The sequence below is a fragment of the Lasioglossum baleicum genome, chromosome 12 (genome assembly GCF_051020765.1).
Source record: "Lasioglossum baleicum chromosome 12, iyLasBale1, whole genome shotgun sequence".
NCBI classification, from domain to species: Eukaryota; Metazoa; Arthropoda; class Insecta; order Hymenoptera; family Halictidae; genus Lasioglossum; species Lasioglossum baleicum.
In genome coordinates, this window is record NC_134940.1 from 2,372,027 (window position 1) to 2,394,487 (window position 22,461).

The 22,461-nt window shown below is 38.8% G+C and overlaps 2 long non-coding RNA genes across 2 annotated transcripts; both read left to right on the forward strand.

Moving 5' to 3' along the window:
• Nucleotides 1-3,012: 3,012 nt before the first annotated feature.
• On the forward strand, nt 3,013-8,112 carry LOC143214230 (uncharacterized). The gene is made up of 4 exons (XR_013010113.1): nt 3,013-7,379; nt 7,450-7,673; nt 7,746-7,802; nt 7,869-8,112. It is a non-coding gene; the product is annotated as an uncharacterized LOC143214230 (long non-coding RNA).
• A 10,807-nt stretch (nt 8,113-18,919) lies between these two features.
• Nucleotides 18,920-21,808, forward strand: LOC143214229 (uncharacterized). Its single transcript, XR_013010112.1, has 4 exons — nt 18,920-21,075; nt 21,146-21,369; nt 21,442-21,498; nt 21,565-21,808. It is a non-coding gene; the product is annotated as an uncharacterized LOC143214229 (long non-coding RNA).
• Nucleotides 21,809-22,461: the final 653 nt, after the last annotated feature.

Sequence of the window (22,461 nt, forward strand, 5' to 3'; positions counted from 1 at the left end):
TAGTTACCGTTCACGGCCGACCCTTTAGTTTAATAAACGATACTGCATTTCAAGATATTATTAAAATGATACCGTCGATTTCACGTTCACCCATATCATCGCAAGAAGTACGAAATGCTGTAAAAATTAAGGCAAACTTGTTTAGAGATATGCTGAATAAAAAATTAAACGGCAAATTACTATCACTAAAAATAGATACTGCGACTTGCATGGATCGCTCATTTTTGGGGATCAATGTGCAATATCTAGATGGAGTAAAAATTGTTTTAAATACCTTAGCGGTAAAAGAAATATATAATAGTCATACCGCTGTAAATATACAGAGAATTTTAAAAGACGTACTCCTCGCTTATGGAATATCTGTAAAACAGATTTATTCAATAACAACCGATAACGGCTCCAACATGATCAAACTTGTAAGACTGGTAGAAAATGATCAAGAAGATTTCGAATGCTATGACATTGAAGACAACAGTGATAGCGAAAATTCAAACTCTTTGTCTATGGATGAACTACGCGGGACTCGAAATAACGAGGAATTTCAATTGTCATTATCAGATGACGAAGATACAATTTCAAATGAAAGGGATGAAACTATTGAAAAATACCGGGCTCGATCAGTACGATGTGCAGCTCATACATTGCAGCTAGCTGTGACAGACGTATTAAAGGATAGTGATATTGCTGCAATAATAACCAACGCAAGGAGGGTTTGTAAGAAATTGCGGACACCAGTTTTCAAAAGCTTGTTAAAAGCACTGCAAAAGAAAAAACCAATCATAGATTGTCCTACGCGTTGGCATTCTACATTAGACATGCTAGAAGCCCTCTTGGAACTAAGAGAATGTTGCAATACAAGTAACGATCATTATTTGCATCCACTGACGTGGATAGAAATAGGCGACATAGTGCGTTCTTTGCTTCCAGCTCGCATCGCAACCAAAAGACTACAAGAGGAGCAACTTCTCATTGGGGATTTTTATAAAATATGGTCGCAATGCATATTGGAAACATCGACTATAAAAACTGAATTAGCAGAGAAACTCGTCACAGCCATGAAACTTCGAGAGAAGAATTTATTTGATAATGATGTTTTCTTGGCAGGTATGTATATTCCGTAATGTACAATTTAACATAGCTCTAAATCAATAGTATAAGGTATTGTATAAGGCAATGGTCATCACGATGTTTTTTTCGTAGGTATGTTTCTCGATGTGCGGTTCAACATAGTATTGAATCAAGAGCAAATTGTGCGAGCTAAAACTCATCTTGCAAGTACTTGGGAACACAAACAAAAACTGCATAAAGAATGCAGATTATCATTTAATAACACACCAAGTACTTCAACTGCAGACGAAGATGAAGTTGACGTTGACGGTGTCGAAAAAATGTTACGAGATTTAGAGCATACTAGAAGGCGTAGTTGCGATAATCATACCGTACAGATTATGAATATATTGGGGAGATTCGAAGAGCATCCACGATTGGATTCTAAAAAGAAAATTTTGGATTTTTGGGATAACCAAAAATCCCAAATGCCAGAATTATATTCTTTAGTACAAGTTGCTTTAGCAATACCGCCAACACAAGTTAGTGTTGAAAGATTGTTTTCATCTTTAAAGTATATACTATCACCATTGCGCTACAACTTATCCGATGAAATTGTTAACGACATATTAATACTTAAAAATAATAAAATTGAAAATTTATAAATTGCTAGTTTAGAAATATATTGTTATTGTTCTAAACTAGCAATTTATAAATTTTCAATTTTATTATTTTTAAGTATTAATATGTCATCCTAGGACGGATGACCATTACTTTATATTCACCATGTAGAGTATTCCAATTTTCAACACTAACTTGTGTTGGTGATACTATTAAAGTAACTAGAATGAATAAACTAGCAATTTATAAATTTTCAATTTTATTATTTTTAAGTATTAATATGTCATCCTAGGACGGATGACCATTACTTTTTATTCACCATGTAGAGTATTCCAATTTTCAACACTAACTTGTGTTGGTGATACTATTAAAGTAACTAGAATGAATAAACTAGCAATTTGTAAATTATCAATTTTATTATTTTTAAGTATTAATATGTCATCCTAGGACGGATGAATTACTGTTTTATTCACCATGTAGAGTATTCCAATTTTCAGCCATAATAAAGAAGTCGGGATGCAGAGTATAAATACGACTGGGAGTAACTGTATTTACGACTACTTACTGTAATTTCATGACCACACTCATTAATTATGCATGTCGATTTATTTTGCGATGAATTATACTCGAAGTATTCAAAAACAGCATTTATCTTCCTTCGACCCATTTCTTACACTGACTCTGACTCTAATTGTACTAAGATTAATGCAAAAAAACTAAAACCGAACTAAAATAACGCACTAATGAACTATAATGAATAAGAAATATTCTAATATCAACACTAAAAAAAGTAAGTATAAAGTATTAAATATATACAATAACGGATAACGTTCCGATATCGAAAAAGTGGTATATACGGAGGAAAAATGGAGGTGGTGAGGGATCTGAGAAAACGTATGTCGTTCGTGATGGCTAATGACAAAATGAAAGATTGCTTTATTAAAACAAAAATCCTACGTGCCTTTGGCCTTGCCGCGTATTCAATTATTTCCGCCTTCCGCGCTCCGCAGCGCGGCGGTCTCCGTGCGTCGTTACGGTATCGCTTGTTCGTTGTCGCAAGACGTCTGTTGTTGTTAAATAAAATAAGAAAATTAAAAAAATTACCGGAAAATATGAGAAAATATATCGGTACTTTCAAATAGTATCATACCGGTATTTCGGTACAACGTACAACCGAAAATACCGGTATAAGTTCTTGAAATATACCGGTATTTCCATTTACCGGTATGGTGTCATACCGGTATTTCGGTTTCTATAAAGGTTATTGGAGTAATACCGGTATAATACCGTTATTTTGTATACCGTTATTATACCGGTATTATACCGGTATGAATCCCTGCGAAGGACCCAGTAGTAGCATCACGTGTTCTCTAACCGCGTTGTCGTCGAAAAGTACTGTGCTACGACCGCCATTGTCGGGCTTGAGCTGTGCCGTTTGGTAAGTACCGGTCATAATACTGCGAATAAAGTTCTGTGATTGCTCGTGTTGGCTCGGGACGTCTTTTGGGAGGTTCTGTAACCTATTTGCGCGGGCTAAGTGCTTCGGCGCGTCCGGGGTCCGAGACGAGTGTTCTCGCGCCGGCGCCGAAGCAGTGTGTCGTAGCGATCCCGAGTGGTTTTGCGGGACGTACGAATTTCGATTGCGGCCCTTTAGATACACGATCCTCGGAAGTTCCACGGTGGGACGACGCGACGCGCCCGCTTCGATCTCGCTACGTGTTTGCCGTCCTCGCCTAGTCTCTTCGCACTGCGACGCGTATTCTATCGGGGCCCGGCGGAAATCGTGCCTTTCCAGGCTTGTATCATTCACGCGGAATCCTGTGACCGCCGAGCCCGACGCGAACCGGGAATATTACGCGCGAACGACCGAACACCCGTCGAAATCGATCGAGATCGCGCCGGCGGCCATCTTGTTTGCCACCGGCTCTCGCCGGTGGCCTGTCAACGTTAATTCCCGAGATAATAAACGATCTTTGTCTGCCGTAAATGTCTCGGTTCATTCTTTCCCTGTGAGAAACGTTCCCGTCGCGGGGAATGCCCCGTCCTTCATCCCACGTGTAACCTTGGACCCTTCTACCGCTATCCCAGGTCGCGCAATCCTCGTGTGTTCGGAAAAGTGATCCCTCGGGTTTGAATCCCGATTGTTTTCGTGCGGCACGAGTGCGTGCCTGGCGCCCGTAGGTTCCATTTCGAGCGCTCGAGGGAGAACAATTTCGAATACGCGAGTGATTGTTTGTCCCGGGAGGACCACGTTTCGCGCGACCGAGCGTGGCCCGGGCGTCAGGCCATAATTTCCCGAATCCGGTCACCGATTCTGTCGAGAACCGGTGAACGGGGTGACAATATATATATATCAAGCTTTAATGTAAACTAATTAACGCATCAAATAAGATTCACACGTATAGGTATAATCTTTTGCCGTACGTTACGCTTTGTACGTATCTACATGTTAGGATTCTTCAAACATATTTGAATTCTAAAAAGCACTGCTTACTTAATCTTTCCTATACTTATTTCATACCTTGAAAAGTTTCCAGGAAGGTTGAGAACAATTATTGCACAAAAATATTGCCAATGTCGGAGCGGTTATGGCAATTTAAAATACATTAATTAAAACTTAACCGCAGGGTTACTTTTCAAGGTATATTATATAGTTAAAATTTAAAAGAAAACGGAATATGTATCTAAAACAAACCAAGTACATCTGATTGGAGAAATTCAATCTGTATTTACATTTATCATTCTAACAGGTGTCGTGACTTGACACGCTGATTAACTGTTTTAAAAGTGAATAATAGTTCTCAAGATTACTAGTTGTATGTTACTCACCGCTAACACATTTTCTTGCCATAATCAGGATCTGACCGTGTTCAAAATGAAATAGTTCAGCTACTGATTCTGCTTCGCACACCACCTGTAAAAGATAAATTTAAAAAACACAAAGTATCGTATTCATTCCTTAAAAAAATGCTAATACTTTATATTTACGTAGAAAATACTTATCTAAATTATCTCTTTGACACAGAAATGTCAGAGGAATTCTAGACAATTGTATAATTTTGCAGTTCTTCACTCATCGCTGTAACTAAGTATTTTCATTCACTATAAGATTAATTTCAGAAATTACATAATCCACGCATTCCGTTGCCTGTATTATATTTACATTTAATTAATGTACAAAACTGAATTGGGAATGAAGCCGCGGTTTCGTTTTATATTCTTCAATCTTAGAACTTCACCAATGAAGTCTTTAGAGTCCTCAAAAATAACTTTTACGGTAAAAAAAATTCGACCATGTGGTCAACACTTAAATATAAATATTTTGAATGTATTAGAATAAAAACATCTTTAAGTTAATAATTAGATAGCAATATTATTGTATTATTGTATCTTTTCTTGTAAATAATCCCCTACTCTAACCTGTCAAACGATGTACATAATTTACTCATAAACCGTTCAATCTGCACGGAGTCTAAAACGAACGCGTCCAATAGGGTCCGTTCAATCGGAATCGTCCAATTGGGACGGCGTCTAAAAGGAACGCGTCCAATCGGGTCCGTCCAATCGGGATCGTCCAATCGGGATCGTCCAATCGGAATCGTCCAATTGGGACGGCGTCTAAAAGGAACGCGTCCAATCGGGTCCGTCCAATCGGGATCGTCCAATTGGGACGCGTCCAGTAGGGATCGTCCAATTGGGACGCGTCCAGTAGGGACGCGTCCAATCGGTCGACTAAGTGGAACACTCCAATTAGGAAATGCCAAAGAAATATATATGGATGGTACTTTTTCCGTAAGTATTTAACATAAACCATTTATATGATTAATATCTTTCAAGTAAAGAGAGTCTCTATTATTTGATCATTCTTTATCTCTTATTGGGTGGTACCACGAATGCCTCCTTTTCATCAACTCTACACTGTACACATACGTTACAATGACACGGTATACCACTATTGATAATTTCCATTACGCTTGTCTCACATTGTCAGATTAAAAAATGATGTTAATTTACAGAGAATCGCTACCATTTTCGTTTTATGTTGTTACGAGCCGGGGCCGCGAGCAGCACGAGTGGCCGGCGAAGGGTTATTACCCTAGGAATATGATATAAATTTGTTAGTTAAGGAACGCGGACGAACCCAATGCGAAATTGGGGAGCCGCTAGGATTATTGACAGCGAGGACGAACCTGACGCGAAGTCAGGGAGCCTCTAGGAATGGAGTCAAACGCAGACGAACCCGATGCAAAACCGGGGAGCTGCTAGGAGGTTGTATAATAGCACAGACGAACCTGATGCGAAATCAGGGAGCTGTTAGGATGCGGACGAACCCAATGCAAAACTGGGGAGCCGCTAGGTTGGATAAATCTCTGTTCGGACAATTGGAATGTTGCGAAAGAACCTGATGGTTAATCAGGGAATTGCTAGGATAATTAGTAAGCCTCGTAACTAGTATAATTTAATTGATACAATCCGAGCGGTAAGATTGTATCATGTGGGGACGTTCAATTACTTGGTTAGGATATTGGACGATAATTATGGGTTTAATGAATTTGAGTTAATTATCAAAGAAGACAAATATATTCTTACTATAGAGTTTCGTTCTACAAGTGTATTTGTGTCGCGAATGAACTGAATTTAGAATAGGAAAGAAATTGAAAGGTGATATTACCTAAGCTAAGACGCACGGTGTTGACGCACTGGCAATGCGGGGGACTCGGAGCAACCTTGTCACTGCCTAACAGATTTTAGACCGAACTCGCGGAATCTGTACGGTTAAACTTTGATTCAAAAGGAACGAACGTCCGATCTCACTGGTAGTTGACTTCCGAGATGCAGCACGACGCGACACTATTCATGATTACGATAGTACTAGCCCACGAGAGTAGAAATGTAAGGGCTTATATAGCCCTGCAATGACGGGTGGTACTTGTCAGTACCCTTCAAGTGAACATTCGTATTTTGTCAACGACCAGTTGGTCGTGCGTACGTTTGGGCCCTAAACTAACCTAAACAATTATGTAGATTTATCTAGGGAAAAACTCTGTTCGTTTATCTAGGACGGTTCCTGCCAGAGATGATATTGAACACCTGTTCGTCATCCGTAACAATGTGAATGTCGTACTAAGGCAATGTATGAAGAAATATGGAGAAAAATAGTTTCTCTTGTTCCACGATTGCAAGACAACTTAGAAACTGTCATGTGTGACTACGAGAGAGCTGCTATGGAAAGTGTACAAGCACAATTCCCCAGGGTTACCATACATGGATGCTGGTTTCATTTTACTCAGGTAGAATATAACTCTTGGCATTTTTCATGTATTTTTTGCAATACTTGCCTCGTGAACGTGCTGAATAGAGAATCGAATAATCCTTTTTTTATTATTCAGGCTCTATTAAGGAAGTGGAAGAAGTTGGGGTTGCATGGAGCACCGAGAGAAATTCTGTCAATGGCCATGACTATGCCTTTAGCTCCATCCGATATGTTTCCAGAAGCATTACATCAAATTCAGTTAGTCGCTGACCGTACATGCGGTACATTTCCAATTGTACTTCTGGTTATGGCATATCTGCGCAATGTGTGGCTTCCTATTTCTTCCAAAGTTAGCATATCCGGTTCTCCAGTGAGGACTAACAACATCGTTGAGTCCTTTAATAATACCCCTGCGCAACGTTTCCAAACCACGCTGTTGAATTTGTGGATCTTTAAGGTAAGGTTTCACGCGCTTTTAATACGTGTCATTCTTTTTGTTTCTTTGCACTAATATTTTAATAAAATAGATTTACAGAGAACTTAAAGCAAATCAAAGATGAAACGACTGATTACGAACGTTTATTAAAAAACTTAAAAGTCACACGGATTCGTACTCGTGCCAATAGAGAAAGGATCGCCAATATTAAGTTATTCCAAGATAATTTAGTTTCCGGGATACCGCCAATTGGTCAATTTTTGAAGATGTTTAATAAAGATTATGAACAACATCACTATGTTTATAAGTCAAGTGGTACGTTTTCATACATTACCTACGCTACGTTCGACGTATGCTTCAAGTAAAATATTTTAAATTCGTTTTCAGACAGCGATGAAAGTGATGCGTATAATGGAACTTGCTTTAGTGGAACATTTAGTACAGGTAAATATCTCTATCCCCAAACTGACATTAATTCTGTTATAGCTATTTAATATAAATCTTTTTCAGAAGACAGATTGCTCGAGTACACGACTAACGGAGATCTTTGTACTCGATATGTAAAAGTAAAAAGTACAACAGTCAGTGATATGGATGAAACTGCGTTGTTACAAGTTATTGAAGGATATTGGTCTATATAAAAAATGCTTTAGTTTGGTTAATATAAATTATTTATTACTATTAGGACCTTGAATAAGTTCTCGCTGTTTCTATTACAAAATAAAAGCTTTATTTAAATTATAAGGAACAAAAACATTTCATTCAAAGTATTGCCCATCACTAGCGACCACTTTTTCCCATCTGTCTGGTGTAAATCTTTTTCAGAAGACAGATTGCTCGAGTACACGACTAACGGAGATCTTCGTACTCGATATGTAAAAGTAAAAAGTACAACAATCAGTGATATGGATGATACTACGTTGTTACAAGTTATTTCTCTTATAAATCGTTACTTTGTAAAAGTCTTTCTCCGAAAGTAGAAGATAACAATGTGAATTGTAACTAGCATTCTATATTTAGAAAATTGAAGTAGGAAATTAAAATATATGGAATTCATCTACATGTATAAAACTGTTTATTTCAAATATACTTAATCATAATTCCAGATATATCTTGCAAGAAAGTAATTACATTTCTGTTTCGAGAACATATTTCTGTTATTTGTCGTGGTATTTTAATCGACACTCTGTATGTCATAAACTAATAAATCTACGTCACTAAGCAATATTATTGTATCTTCCAATGCCGATGCGTACGCTTACCTTCAAGAAGAGGTAAAACAAGACTTAGCACGTAGAACGAATACTCGAAATCGAGGTTCTAGTTCCCGCGAACATTATCAACGCGGTCGATTTGCAAAACTACGCGCCGAGAAGAATAGCATTGGCCTAGACGACCTGGCCAAAGCGTTACACACTAAGCTCTTTCCCGGAGTCAGCTGGGGACAAGGGGCCGCTGAGAGGCTTGAAGCCATCTCTACTCCCAAGGCCACCACGCTTAGCATAACGTCCCGCTCGATGGGGTTCGGTACTGTAAACACATTTACAGGAAGCCATTGCCAGGCCGATAGCGACCATATACCGAGCTGCCAACCATGGCTTAACGTAAGGGGCAACCACGCCATCTGCGCCCCCATCGGATCGCGATCCTCTCTCACCGTCCCGAGCGCGGTACAATCGCGATCGCATAATCGGTCAAGCCTCCCCGTGGTGTCTCGCTTCCGAAGAAAGAGAGGGATACGACGAGGCAATGATCCGTCGCGAGCCGCGTCTAAGCGAGTGCGATTTTTTTTAGACAGGTTGAGTCCTGTGTTATTAACCTGGAGATTTTTGCGTAAAAGTTTCCCAGAGCTATATTGCTCTCTACACTTTTGTAGTAATTATATATAAGATTTGATCCTGTGGTACTTGTGAGTCATCTGAGAATGTTTGAGACATTCTGCTGTCACTGTCCATTCTGATACAACGTGTATTCTGATATAACTCGAGGTATACTCCATGTGATTTGGATGTGGTCAGGAATGACCGAGTGATATTCAGTTTGGGACTTGTATCTTTGGAGTCTAGATGCTTCCCGAGAGCGTGAAGCATGTCAGGTTGGCCGTGTTAGCGTGTTAACGCGATAGCGGCAACGCAGTTTCGTGAAGGACGACCGAACACATGTTTGGTTCCTTCACATAATTATGGCAAGGTATTTATGGTAGGTATTTATGGCGTGTATGGCCGTGAATCTAATAAATAGCCCCAATGCCATAAAACTAAGGACCGCATAGGGTCTCTCAGGTATCTGTAATGAACCATTGACTGTGTATTGAAAGCGAGACCTTTAGAAAAAGGCAAGCGACCCGACGTCGTATTGCTAAATAATAACAACACATGGTTCTGAAGGATCTGGCCACGGAGTGGGGAAGGCTATGCCTTTTGGTAAGAGGACTGTGAGGAACCACACGGCACTTACCCCAGAACTATGGGACAAATAACATCGTTTTTCAAACGTGTTTCTAACATCAGAAGTGGGATAAGTAACTTTCGCGTCTGTACGGTTCCTGAGAAGTCCGGGCAACGAGTTTGTATTCCAAACGCATCATGGAATCCGCGAGTGCATCCGTGAGTGAATCTGCGAGTGCATCTGCGAGTGGCGTTTCCACGCTTAATGAGCTTGTTCGACAAGTTTTCGAAAAAATAACAGCGAGTGCTACTAGTGCGGGGAACAGCATACTGTCTTCAAAACTAGTGGAGGTGGTGCCTGAATTTGATGGCCGTGATCTAGGACAGGACGCAAAAACGTGGTGCAACACGGTGGAGCAAATCACGCAAAAGCAGACCGAGCAACAACGCCTTTCTCTCGCGACCCATGCGTTGAGAGGAGCTGCCAAGGATTGGTATCAGGAATGGACGGGTCAACCGCGAAACTGGAGTAAGTTCTGCGAAGATTTGTGTGATGTATTTGTGTCAAAGAAAAATTTACATGAAAGACTCTTGCGGGCAATAAAATATACCAGTGATGCTGCGACAACGTACGCCGAATATGCACGCACGAAATTGCTGTATTTACGGCAAACCCGCGTCGTCTTCAAGATAGAAGAGTTGATCGAAATTATAATGGGAAGTATTACCGATCAAAACGTGCGCCAAGCGGTGCATAACGCCAATTTTGAGGAGGCCTCGCAGTTGATTGCTGGGTTAGCGCAGTTCACAAAATCCGAGAAGGAAAAGAAGGAAGAGGAGGAATTTGAAGGACAACACCGAGGATCGTGGCTTGACAAGAAACGTTGTTACACGTGTGACAGTACAGACCATCTACGAGCAGATTGCCCTGAAGGAAGAAAACGCAAACTCATTGGTAAATCTAGTCCTAAAAGAAGAAGACTAGACCCAAACGACGATGGTAGGAAGAGAACAGCGGCAACTTGCACTTTCTGTACAAAGCGAGGTCATGAAGAGGCACAATGTTGGGCTGAACAACGGACCCAGAATTTGTGGGCCCATTTGTTATAAAGTATTAGAAAATGATCGCTTTGAAATAGTAGGGAAAAGCGGAATAGTACAAACAGTACCGAAGGATCGATTATGTCCTTGGAAGGACGAGTGGGCTGGCGACACAGAGTTTGTAAACGATGATGAACCGTGTTAGCGTGTATAGTGTATTCGAATTATTATTATGTCCGTCCTATTTTCTTTTGTATAGTTTATTAATTTCATTCAACGCCGTTTAGTGTTAGCAAGAGGCATGTATTTACAATTGGTTATTACTTTGTTTATTTTCCTTTTGCGTGGCTTCATTATAAACATTCCTATTACATTTCTTTGAGTATGAGATTTTGTTGTGGTTATTGTACACAGTGTGTATAATCCTTATTGTTTGTTAAAAGATTGTGTTCTACCGAACGTGTGTTATGGCGGTAATTACAACAGGGTGCTTATAAGTACGGAGTTGTGGAGATTACGACGCCTTTGGCGAGACTAGGCTTTTAGCCGTCTTTGTTGGTTGTGTGGTGGTAGCTTCAACTGGGCACGGGTGGGGTGCTGGACAGTTGTTGCGGCGACACCTGAGACACTGTGTGACATGGGGCCTGTTGGTCATGTTGTCAAACGTTTGACGGTAGCGTGACAGAGCGCAAGTTGAGCGCTGAGCTGTTTTCGCGGCGACGCCTGAGATGGTGTGAATGATACCATCTGAGTGTACTTGTGTGAGTACTGCTGCTGCCTGGTTGGCATTTACGAAGTTATTGTGAAATATCTGCAACTATCGGTTTTCAGATGTACTTGTGAGTCATCTGAGAATGTTTGAGACATTCTGCTGTCACTGTCCATTCTGATACAACGTGTATTCTGATATAACTTGAGGTATACTCCATGTGATTTGGATGTGGTCAGGAATGACCGAGCGATATTCAGTTTGGTACTTGTATCTTTGGAGTTTAGATGCTTCCCGAGAGCGTGAAGCATGTCAGGTTGGCCGTGTTAGCGTGTCAACGTGATAGCGGCAACGCAGTTTCGGGAGGGACGACCGAACACATGTTTGGTTCCTTCACATAATTATGGCAAGGTATTTATGGCGTGTATGGCCGTGAATCTAATAAATAGCCCCAATGCCATAAAAACTAGGGACCGCTTAGGGTCTCTCAGGTATCGGTATACAACCATTGACTGTGTATTGAAAGCGAGACCTTTAGAAAAGGCAAGCGACCCGACGTCGTATTGCTAAATAATAATAACACATGGTTCTGAAGGATCTGGCCACGGAGTGGGGAAGGCTATGCCTTTTTGGTAAGAGGACTGTGAGGAACCGCACGGCACTTACCCCAGAACTATGGGACAAATAACATCGTTTTTCAAACGTGTTTCTAACAAATGAATAAGAAATATTCTAATATCAACACTAAAAAAAGTAAGTATAAAGTATTAAATATATACAATAACGGATAACGTTCCGATATCGAAAAAGTGGTATATACGGAGGAAAAATGGAGGTGGTGAGGGATCTGAGAAAACGTATGTCGTTCGTGATGGCTAATGACAAAATGAAAGATTGCTTTATTAAAACAAAAATCCTACGTGCCTTTGGCCTTGCCGCGTATTCAATTATTTCCGCCTTCCGCGCTCCGCAGCGCGGCGGTCTCCGTGCGTCGTTACGGTATCGCTTGTTCGTTGTCGCAAGACGTCTGTTGTTGTTAAATAAAATAAGAAAATTAAAAAAATTACCGGAAAATATGAGAAAATATATCGGTACTTTCAAATAGTATCATACCGGTATTTCGGTACAACGTACAACCGAAAATACCGGTATAAGTTCTTGAAATATACCGGTATTTCCATTTACCGGTATGGTGTCATACCGGTATTTCGGTTTCTATAAAGGTTATTGGAGTAATACCGGTATAATACCGTTATTTTGTATACCGTTATTATACCGGTATTATACCGGTATGAATCCCTGCGAAGGACCCAGTAGTAGCATCACGTGTTCTCTAACCGCGTTGTCGTCGAAAAGTACTGTGCTACGACCGCCATTGTCGGGCTTGAGCTGTGCCGTTTGGTAAGTACCGGTCATAATACTGCGAATAAAGTTCTGTGATTGCTCGTGTTGGCTCGGGACGTCTTTTGGGAGGTTCTGTAACCTATTTGCGCGGGCTAAGTGCTTCGGCGCGTCCGGGGTCCGAGACGAGTGTTCTCGCGCCGGCGCCGAAGCAGTGTGTCGTAGCGATCCCGAGTGGTTTTGCGGGACGTACGAATTTCGATTGCGGCCCTTTAGATACACGATCCTCGGAAGTTCCACGGTGGGACGACGCGACGCGCCCGCTTCGATCTCGCTACGTGTTTGCCGTCCTCGCCTAGTCTCTTCGCACTGCGACGCGTATTCTATCGGGGCCCGGCGGAAATCGTGCCTTTCCAGGCTTGTATCATTCACGCGGAATCCTGTGACCGCCGAGCCCGACGCGAACCGGGAATATTACGCGCGAACGACCGAACACCCGTCGAAATCGATCGAGATCGCGCCGGCGGCCATCTTGTTTGCCACCGGCTCTCGCCGGTGGCCTGTCAACGTTAATTCCCGAGATAATAAACGATCTTTGTCTGCCGTAAATGTCTCGGTTCATTCTTTCCCTGTGAGAAACGTTCCCGTCGCGGGGAATGCCCCGTCCTTCATCCCACGTGTAACCTTGGACCCTTCTACCGCTATCCCAGGTCGCGCAATCCTCGTGTGTTCGGAAAAGTGATCCCTCGGGTTTGAATCCCGATTGTTTTCGTGCGGCACGAGTGCGTGCCTGGCGCCCGTAGGTTCCATTTCGAGCGCTCGAGGGAGAACAATTTCGAATACGCGAGTGATTGTTTGTCCCGGGAGGACCACGTTTCGCGCGACCGAGCGTGGCCCGGGCGTCAGGCCATAATTTCCCGAATCCGGTCACCGATTCTGTCGAGAACCGGTGAACGGGGTGACAATATATATATATCAAGCTTTAATGTAAACTAATTAACGCATCAAATAAGATTCACACGTATAGGTATAATCTTTTGCCGTACGTTACGCTTTGTACGTATCTACATGTTAGGATTCTTCAAACATATTTGAATTCTAAAAAGCACTGCTTACTTAATCTTTCCTATACTTATTTCATACCTTGAAAAGTTTCCAGGAAGGTTGAGAACAATTATTGCACAAAAATATTGCCAATGTCGGAGCGGTTATGGCAATTTAAAATACATTAATTAAAACTTAACCGCAGGGTTACTTTTCAAGGTATATTATATAGTTAAAATTTAAAAGAAAACGGAATATGTATCTAAAACAAACCAAGTACATCTGATTGGAGAAATTCAATCTGTATTTACATTTATCATTCTAACAGGTGTCGTGACTTGACACGCTGATTAACTGTTTTAAAAGTGAATAATAGTTCTCAAGATTACTAGTTGTATGTTACTCACCGCTAACACATTTTCTTGCCATAATCAGGATCTGACCGTGTTCAAAATGAAATAGTTCAGCTACTGATTCTGCTTCGCACACCACCTGTAAAAGATAAATTTAAAAAACACAAAGTATCGTATTCATTCCTTAAAAAAATGCTAATACTTTATATTTACGTAGAAAATACTTATCTAAATTATCTCTTTGACACAGAAATGTCAGAGGAATTCTAGACAATTGTATAATTTTGCAGTTCTTCACTCATCGCTGTAACTAAGTATTTTCATTCACTATAAGATTAATTTCAGAAATTACATAATCCACGCATTCCGTTGCCTGTATTATATTTACATTTAATTAATGTACAAAACTGAATTGGGAATGAAGCCGCGGTTTCGTTTTATATTCTTCAATCTTAGAACTTCACCAATGAAGTCTTTAGAGTCCTCAAAAATAACTTTTACGGTAAAAAAAATTCGACCATGTGGTCAACACTTAAATATAAATATTTTGAATGTATTAGAATAAAAACATCTTTAAGTTAATAATTAGATAGCAATATTATTGTATTATTGTATCTTTTCTTGTAAATAATCCCCTACTCTAACCTGTCAAACGATGTACATAATTTACTCATAAACCGTTCAATCTGCACGGAGTCTAAAACGAACGCGTCCAATAGGGTCCGTTCAATCGGAATCGTCCAATTGGGACGGCGCACAGTGTGTCGTCCAATGGAAAAAAGTCCGAAAATCAAAGTGTAAGATCGGCAAATTTATATATCCTAAAATGTTCGTAACAAAACGTAGTTTCTAAAACTACCTTAAATGTTAACTGAATAAATCAATTTGTTATTAAAATTGAGGCTGCAACTTCACTGTCAAATTCCGCGCATTTTTTAAAAGATGCGTCCCTCGCAAGCTATTTGGTTTTTTAATTTGATTTTTACAGGGTGTGTTTAGCATTATTAGACCTTCAATCTCCCAAAAAATTTTTTTTAAATTATCGCAATTTGTCCTAATTTTTTTATGTTTAACATTTATCAACTTTGATTAGAGTTTTAAAAAAAGTACATCAAAGTACACCCGTGAATTTTTTTACAGTAATTGGTGGCATATTAAACTTTAATTTCGCATTGGTTTAAATCAGCTCACATTAGCTCAAGCGGAGAAAATAATAAAAAACCATATTAAGACGCTCGCGCACGGCGGCTTTCTGCGTAGTCTTCCGAAGAAATTTGTTGCAATTATTTTTAGACGCATGCCATTTGATAAGTACTTACATATGTGTTCAATTTTATTCTTATAAATTATATATTTAGTTTTAAAATTGTTTAAATATTTACAATCTTTCAATTCAGTATTAAAGAAAGTACCAAAAGGTTCCTTTGAGATTTCGTATTATATTAATTTAAAGCACATCAGACTTGATATGGCGGTCGACCTTAAGTGCATAAATATACACAAATGTTAAAAATAGTAGAAATTTATGTTGACGTTGAGACGCGTGCGTTCGCCGTCCACGCTTTTAACATAGTCTATCGAGTTCCCATCTGCTGGAATTTCCGCCACCGGCCTCGTCACCCCCGCTATGGGCCCAGCGCACTTCGGGCTCATTAGATCAATTTTCCAATTCGGTGGAAAATTAATACTCGACCTTTATTTTGTATTCGCGCCATCATCTGTGTAACAATGCGTGATCTATCGGACTGATCGTTCTTTGTTTATACGATGATTCCGTTCGCCTCGCGTTCTTTTCTTTTCTCGATTATTCTGTATTCTACTCTACACGCGGAAGCATGTAATTTTGTACTTCGAATAAAGTGTTAAAAAGTGTAATAAAGTCTATCGAAGATCCTAATATATCGAAGATCCTAATAATCCTAACAGACAGGAGTGGGGACCAAAGACGACAAGGGCGAAAAAACAGCTCGCCGAAACAGATACTGATTTTTTTCTCAGCAATCTTTCGAGTCAGTTTTTATTATATTATATTGAGATTAATTTGGCGGGCAATCCATTATCGTGATACGCGGTCGCGATACGTACAAATATTATTTATAAAATTTATAATCCAAGCGTATAGTTATAAGAAAACATGAGTTCTCTATCAATAAATGGTAAGTGTTATTGTGAAATTAAAGAAAGACCGTGAATTAGTAATTGTGTATTATGCTATGTGTTTATTCCTATTTATTAATTTCTTCTTTTCTTTTTTTAATTTTTTAGACCAATGTCACTCTATTACATATCGGCAATGTTTTGACGTATGGAGACGTTCTACAAATAAAATGGTTGCCCTAGCGACATTTATTCAAACAAGTTTAAATTTGGCTGATGCACCAGGCAGTATTAAAAAACATCTTAGTGAATTGTCAAAATTGATGCATTGTAGATTTAAACAAAGATTCAACGCTTGCTCTAAAATATATTCAAGAATAAATGTGCGTTACGGAACATGGCTTAATTCAAAAATCATTCTAGATAAATTTATTATAGACCATTTGAACATAATAGAAGCCGGACCAAGTAGGGAGAGATCATCAACAATGGGAAGGCCAATAAAGCCTTTTGAACACTGCGGAAACAAATCAAAAAAACTAAAAGTACAAGATTTACTAGAAACTCGATCCGTTGAGGAATTGACTTATGCCACCAAATTACTAAATAAAATAGAAAACTCGAGCACACATACAAGCTTTTCGTTGGTGGAAAGTTTAGCTGTATGCTCAAACTTAAAACTATCAATAAGGCGGTACCAAAATTTACGCGAGACAATGAACTCCAAATATCCTCAATCGTTTCCGTCTTATTACAAGTTAAAAAAATGTAAAACATCTCTGTTGCCAGACATGAGTAAATATAAAATAACTGAGACATCTGCGGAAATAAATATGCAGGAATTATTACACAGAACCGCATCTTCAATTATTGATTTGATGGAAGATGTCAAAGTTACTAATATCACATTATTAATTAAGTGTGGTTTTGATGGCACCTCGGGGCTCAGTCAATATAAGCAAACATTTTCAGAAGATTCTGCAAATGATGAATATATGTTTGTGAGTGCGATTGTACCAATCCACATAACTGACAACGAAACAAACAATATTATTTGGATGAATGAATCTTGCGCGTCAACATCACTATGCAGACCACTAAAACTTTTGTTTGCAAAGGAATGTAAAGAATTAGTGCAGAACGAATATACTAATTTACAGCAAGATATTTCAACTTTATGTCCCAGCAATATTAACAAGAACAATATGAATATAACTGTGTATTACGATGTAAAATTCACTATGATAGATGGAAGCATTTGCAATGTCCTATCAGGAACAAAATCCGCACAAGTTTGTTACATCTGCGGTGCTACACCAAAAGAAATGAATACGCATGCAATTTTTACTAAAAAACCAGATGAGACGATGTATTCTTATGGGCTTTCGACACTTCATCTATGGATAAGATGTTTTGAAAACATGCTGCACATAGCGTATAGGTTGCCATTTAAGACGTGGCAAGTAAGAAATGAAAGCCACAAAATTATTTTTGCAGAAACAAAAAAAAATATTCAAGACAAATTTAGAACCTTAACGGGTTTAATAATTGATAGGCCAAAAGTAGGTTTCGGAACGACTAATGATGGCAATACGGCTCGCAGGTTTTTTAAAAATCCATTATTAACTTCGACAATAACTGGACTTGACTGTGAACTAATAAAGAAATTAGGTATTATTCTGAGAGTTATATCATGCGGAGAAAATATAAATATTATTAAATTCCAAGAAATAATTGAAGAAGCTAGAGAATTATATTTAAAACATTATAATTGGTATGTGATGCCGGTAACTACGCATAAATTATTTTTCCATGCAGTCGAAATTATTAAAAATACAAATGTTCCTATTGGAAAATTATCCGAAGAAGCTCTAGAGGCTCAACATAAAAATATAAAATACTTTCGGGAACATAATACCCGCAAGACATCAAGAGAAAATTCAAATAAAGACCTATTAAATCGTCTTCTACTGGAGTCGGATCCAATTATTGCCCATTATAAAAAAAAACATACGAAAAAAGAAAAAAAGGATTTCGCAGATATAAGAGACTATTTATTATTAAATGAAACATCCTACTTATCAGATTCCAACCCAGACACTTGTTCTGATGATAGTGAAGCTGAAGTAGTATAGTATGTACACATATTATTTAATAATATATTTAATATCTATGTTAATTGATTAATTAAATAATTTATTCATTTTATTTATCATATTTCTAGGTAAAATAAAGGAATTCTCTTAAGGATTCCTAAGTTTTAATTCCTCCTTGTGAAGATTTAAATAAGTAATGTATACAGTATTGTACTTTTTTTTTTTAATTTTCGTTAAAATTGTAAACTACTTTTTATGCAGTACAAAAACATGAGAAACAAGGTTATCGCAATTAAAAAAAAATTAAAATTATATATATAATTAAAAAAAAAATTTTTTTTATATACCAATCGATTCGTCTTTGCATTTTATTTCAAAAAGTATTAAGGTACTTTACTCGAAAATTGCATAGTTTAAGAGTTATGACTTTTTTCCCGAATTCCCATATACTCGACACACTGTGCGGCGTCTAAAAGGAACGCGTCCAATCGGGTCCGTCCAATCGGGATCGTCCAATCGGGATCGTCCAATCGGAATCGTCCAATTGGGACGGCGTCTAAAAGGAACGCGTCCAATCGGGTCCGTCCAATCGGGATCGTCCAATTGGGACGCGTCCAGTAGGGATCGTCCAATTGGGACGCGTCCAGTAGGGACGCGTCCAATCGGTCGACTAAGTGGAACACTCCAATTAGGAAATGCCAAAGAAATATATATGGATGGTACTTTTTCCGTAAGTATTTAACATAAACCATTTATATGATTAATATCTTTCAAGTAAAGAGAGTCTCTATTATTTGATCATTCTTTATCTCTTATTGGGTGGTACCACGAATGCCTCCTTTTCATCAACTCTACACTGTACACATACGTTACAATGACACGGTATACCACTATTGATAATTTCCATTACGCTTGTCTCACATTGTCAGATTAAAAAATGATGTTAATTTACAGAGAATCGCTACCATTTTCGTTTTATGTTGTTACGAGCCGGGGCCGCGAGCAGCACGAGTGGCCGGCGAAGGGTTATTACCCTAGGAATATGATATAAATTTGTTAGTTAAGGAACGCGGACGAACCCAATGCGAAATTGGGGAGCCGCTAGGATTATTGACAGCGAGGACGAACCTGACGCGAAGTCAGGGAGCCTCTAGGAATGGAGTCAAACGCAGACGAACCCGATGCAAAACCGGGGAGCTGCTAGGAGGTTGTATAATAGCACAGACGAACCTGATGCGAAATCAGGGAGCTGTTAGGATGCGGACGAACCCAATGCAAAACTGGGGAGCCGCTAGGTTGGATAAATCTCTGTTCGGACAATTGGAATGTTGCGAAAGAACCTGATGGTTAATCAGGGAATTGCTAGGATAATTAGTAAGCCTCGTAACTAGTATAATTTAATTGATACAATCCGAGCGGTAAGATTGTATCATGTGGGGACGTTCAATTACTTGGTTAGGATATTGGACGATAATTATGGGTTTAATGAATTTGAGTTAATTATCAAAGAAGACAAATATATTCTTACTATAGAGTTTCGTTCTACAAGTGTATTTGTGTCGCGAATGAACTGAATTTAGAATAGGAAAGAAATTGAAAGGTGATATTACCTAAGCTAAGACGCACGGTGTTGACGCACTGGCAATGCGGGGGACTCGGAGCAACCTTGTCACTGCCTAACAGATTTTAGACCGAACTCGCGGAATCTGTACGGTTAAACTTTGATTCAAAAGGAACGAACGTCCGATCTCACTGGTAGTTGACTTCCGAGATGCAGCACGACGCGACACTATTCATGATTACGATAGTACTAGCCCACGAGAGTAGAAATGTAAGGGCTTATATAGCCCTGCAATGACGGGTGGTACTTGTCAGTACCCTTCAAGTGAACATTCGTATTTTGTCAACGACCAGTTGGTCGTGCGTACGTTTGGGCCCTAAACTAACCTAAACAATTATGTAGATTTATCTAGGGAAAAACTCTGTTCGTTTATCTAGGACGGTTCCTGCCAGAGATGATATTGAACACCTGTTCGTCATCCGTAACAATGTGAATGTCGTACTAAGGCAATGTATGAAGAAATATGGAGAAAAATAGTTTCTCTTGTTCCACGATTGCAAGACAACTTAGAAACTGTCATGTGTGACTACGAGAGAGCTGCTATGGAAAGTGTACAAGCACAATTCCCCAGGGTTACCATACATGGATGCTGGTTTCATTTTACTCAGGTAGAATATAACTCTTGGCATTTTTCATGTATTTTTTGCAATACTTGCCTCGTGAACGTGCTGAATAGAGAATCGAATAATCCTTTTTTTATTATTCAGGCTCTATTAAGGAAGTGGAAGAAGTTGGGGTTGCATGGAGCACCGAGAGAAATTCTGTCAATGGCCATGACTATGCCTTTAGCTCCATCCGATATGTTTCCAGAAGCATTACATCAAATTCAGTTAGTCGCTGACCGTACATGCGGTACATTTCCAATTGTACTTCTGGTTATGGCATATCTGCGCAATGTGTGGCTTCCTATTTCTTCCAAAGTTAGCATATCCGGTTCTCCAGTGAGGACTAACAACATCGTTGAGTCCTTTAATAATACCCCTGCGCAACGTTTCCAAACCACGCTGTTGAATTTGTGGATCTTTAAGGTAAGGTTTCACGCGCTTTTAATACGTGTCATTCTTTTTGTTTCTTTGCACTAATATTTTAATAAAATAGATTTACAGAGAACTTAAAGCAAATCAAAGATGAAACGACTGATTACGAACGTTTATTAAAAAACTTAAAAGTCACACGGATTCGTACTCGTGCCAATAGAGAAAGGATCGCCAATATTAAGTTATTCCAAGATAATTTAGTTTCCGGGATACCGCCAATTGGTCAATTTTTGAAGATGTTTAATAAAGATTATGAACAACATCACTATGTTTATAAGTCAAGTGGTACGTTTTCATACATTACCTACGCTACGTTCGACGTATGCTTCAAGTAAAATATTTTAAATTCGTTTTCAGACAGCGATGAAAGTGATGCGTATAATGGAACTTGCTTTAGTGGAACATTTAGTACAGGTAAATATCTCTATCCCCAAACTGACATTAATTCTGTTATAGCTATTTAATATAAATCTTTTTCAGAAGACAGATTGCTCGAGTACACGACTAACGGAGATCTTTGTACTCGATATGTAAAAGTAAAAAGTACAACAGTCAGTGATATGGATGAAACTGCGTTGTTACAAGTTATTGAAGGATATTGGTCTATATAAAAAATGCTTTAGTTTGGTTAATATAAATTATTTATTACTATTAGGACCTTGAATAAGTTCTCGCTGTTTCTATTACAAAATAAAAGCTTTATTTAAATTATAAGGAACAAAAACATTTCATTCAAAGTATTGCCCATCACTAGCGACCACTTTTTCCCATCTGTCTGGTGTAAATCTTTTTCAGAAGACAGATTGCTCGAGTACACGACTAACGGAGATCTTCGTACTCGATATGTAAAAGTAAAAAGTACAACAATCAGTGATATGGATGATACTACGTTGTTACAAGTTATTTCTCTTATAAATCGTTACTTTGTAAAAGTCTTTCTCCGAAAGTAGAAGATAACAATGTGAATTGTAACTAGCATTCTATATTTAGAAAATTGAAGTAGGAAATTAAAATATATGGAATTCATCTACATGTATAAAACTGTTTATTTCAAATATACTTAATCATAATTCCAGATATATCTTGCAAGAAAGTAATTACATTTCTGTTTCGAGAACATATTTCTGTTATTTGTCGTGGTATTTTAATCGACACTCTGTATGTCATAAACTAATAAATCTACGTCACTAAGCAATATTATTGTATCTTTTCTCCTGTTTCATGCTCTAAAATGATGAATATTCTTCAGATATCCTAATAACTATCTTCTAAATAATCCTCTATTCTAACCTACACCTGTCAAACGGTATACATAATATACTTATAAACCGTCCAATCGGCACGGCGTCCAAAAGCAACGCGTCCAACCGGCACGGC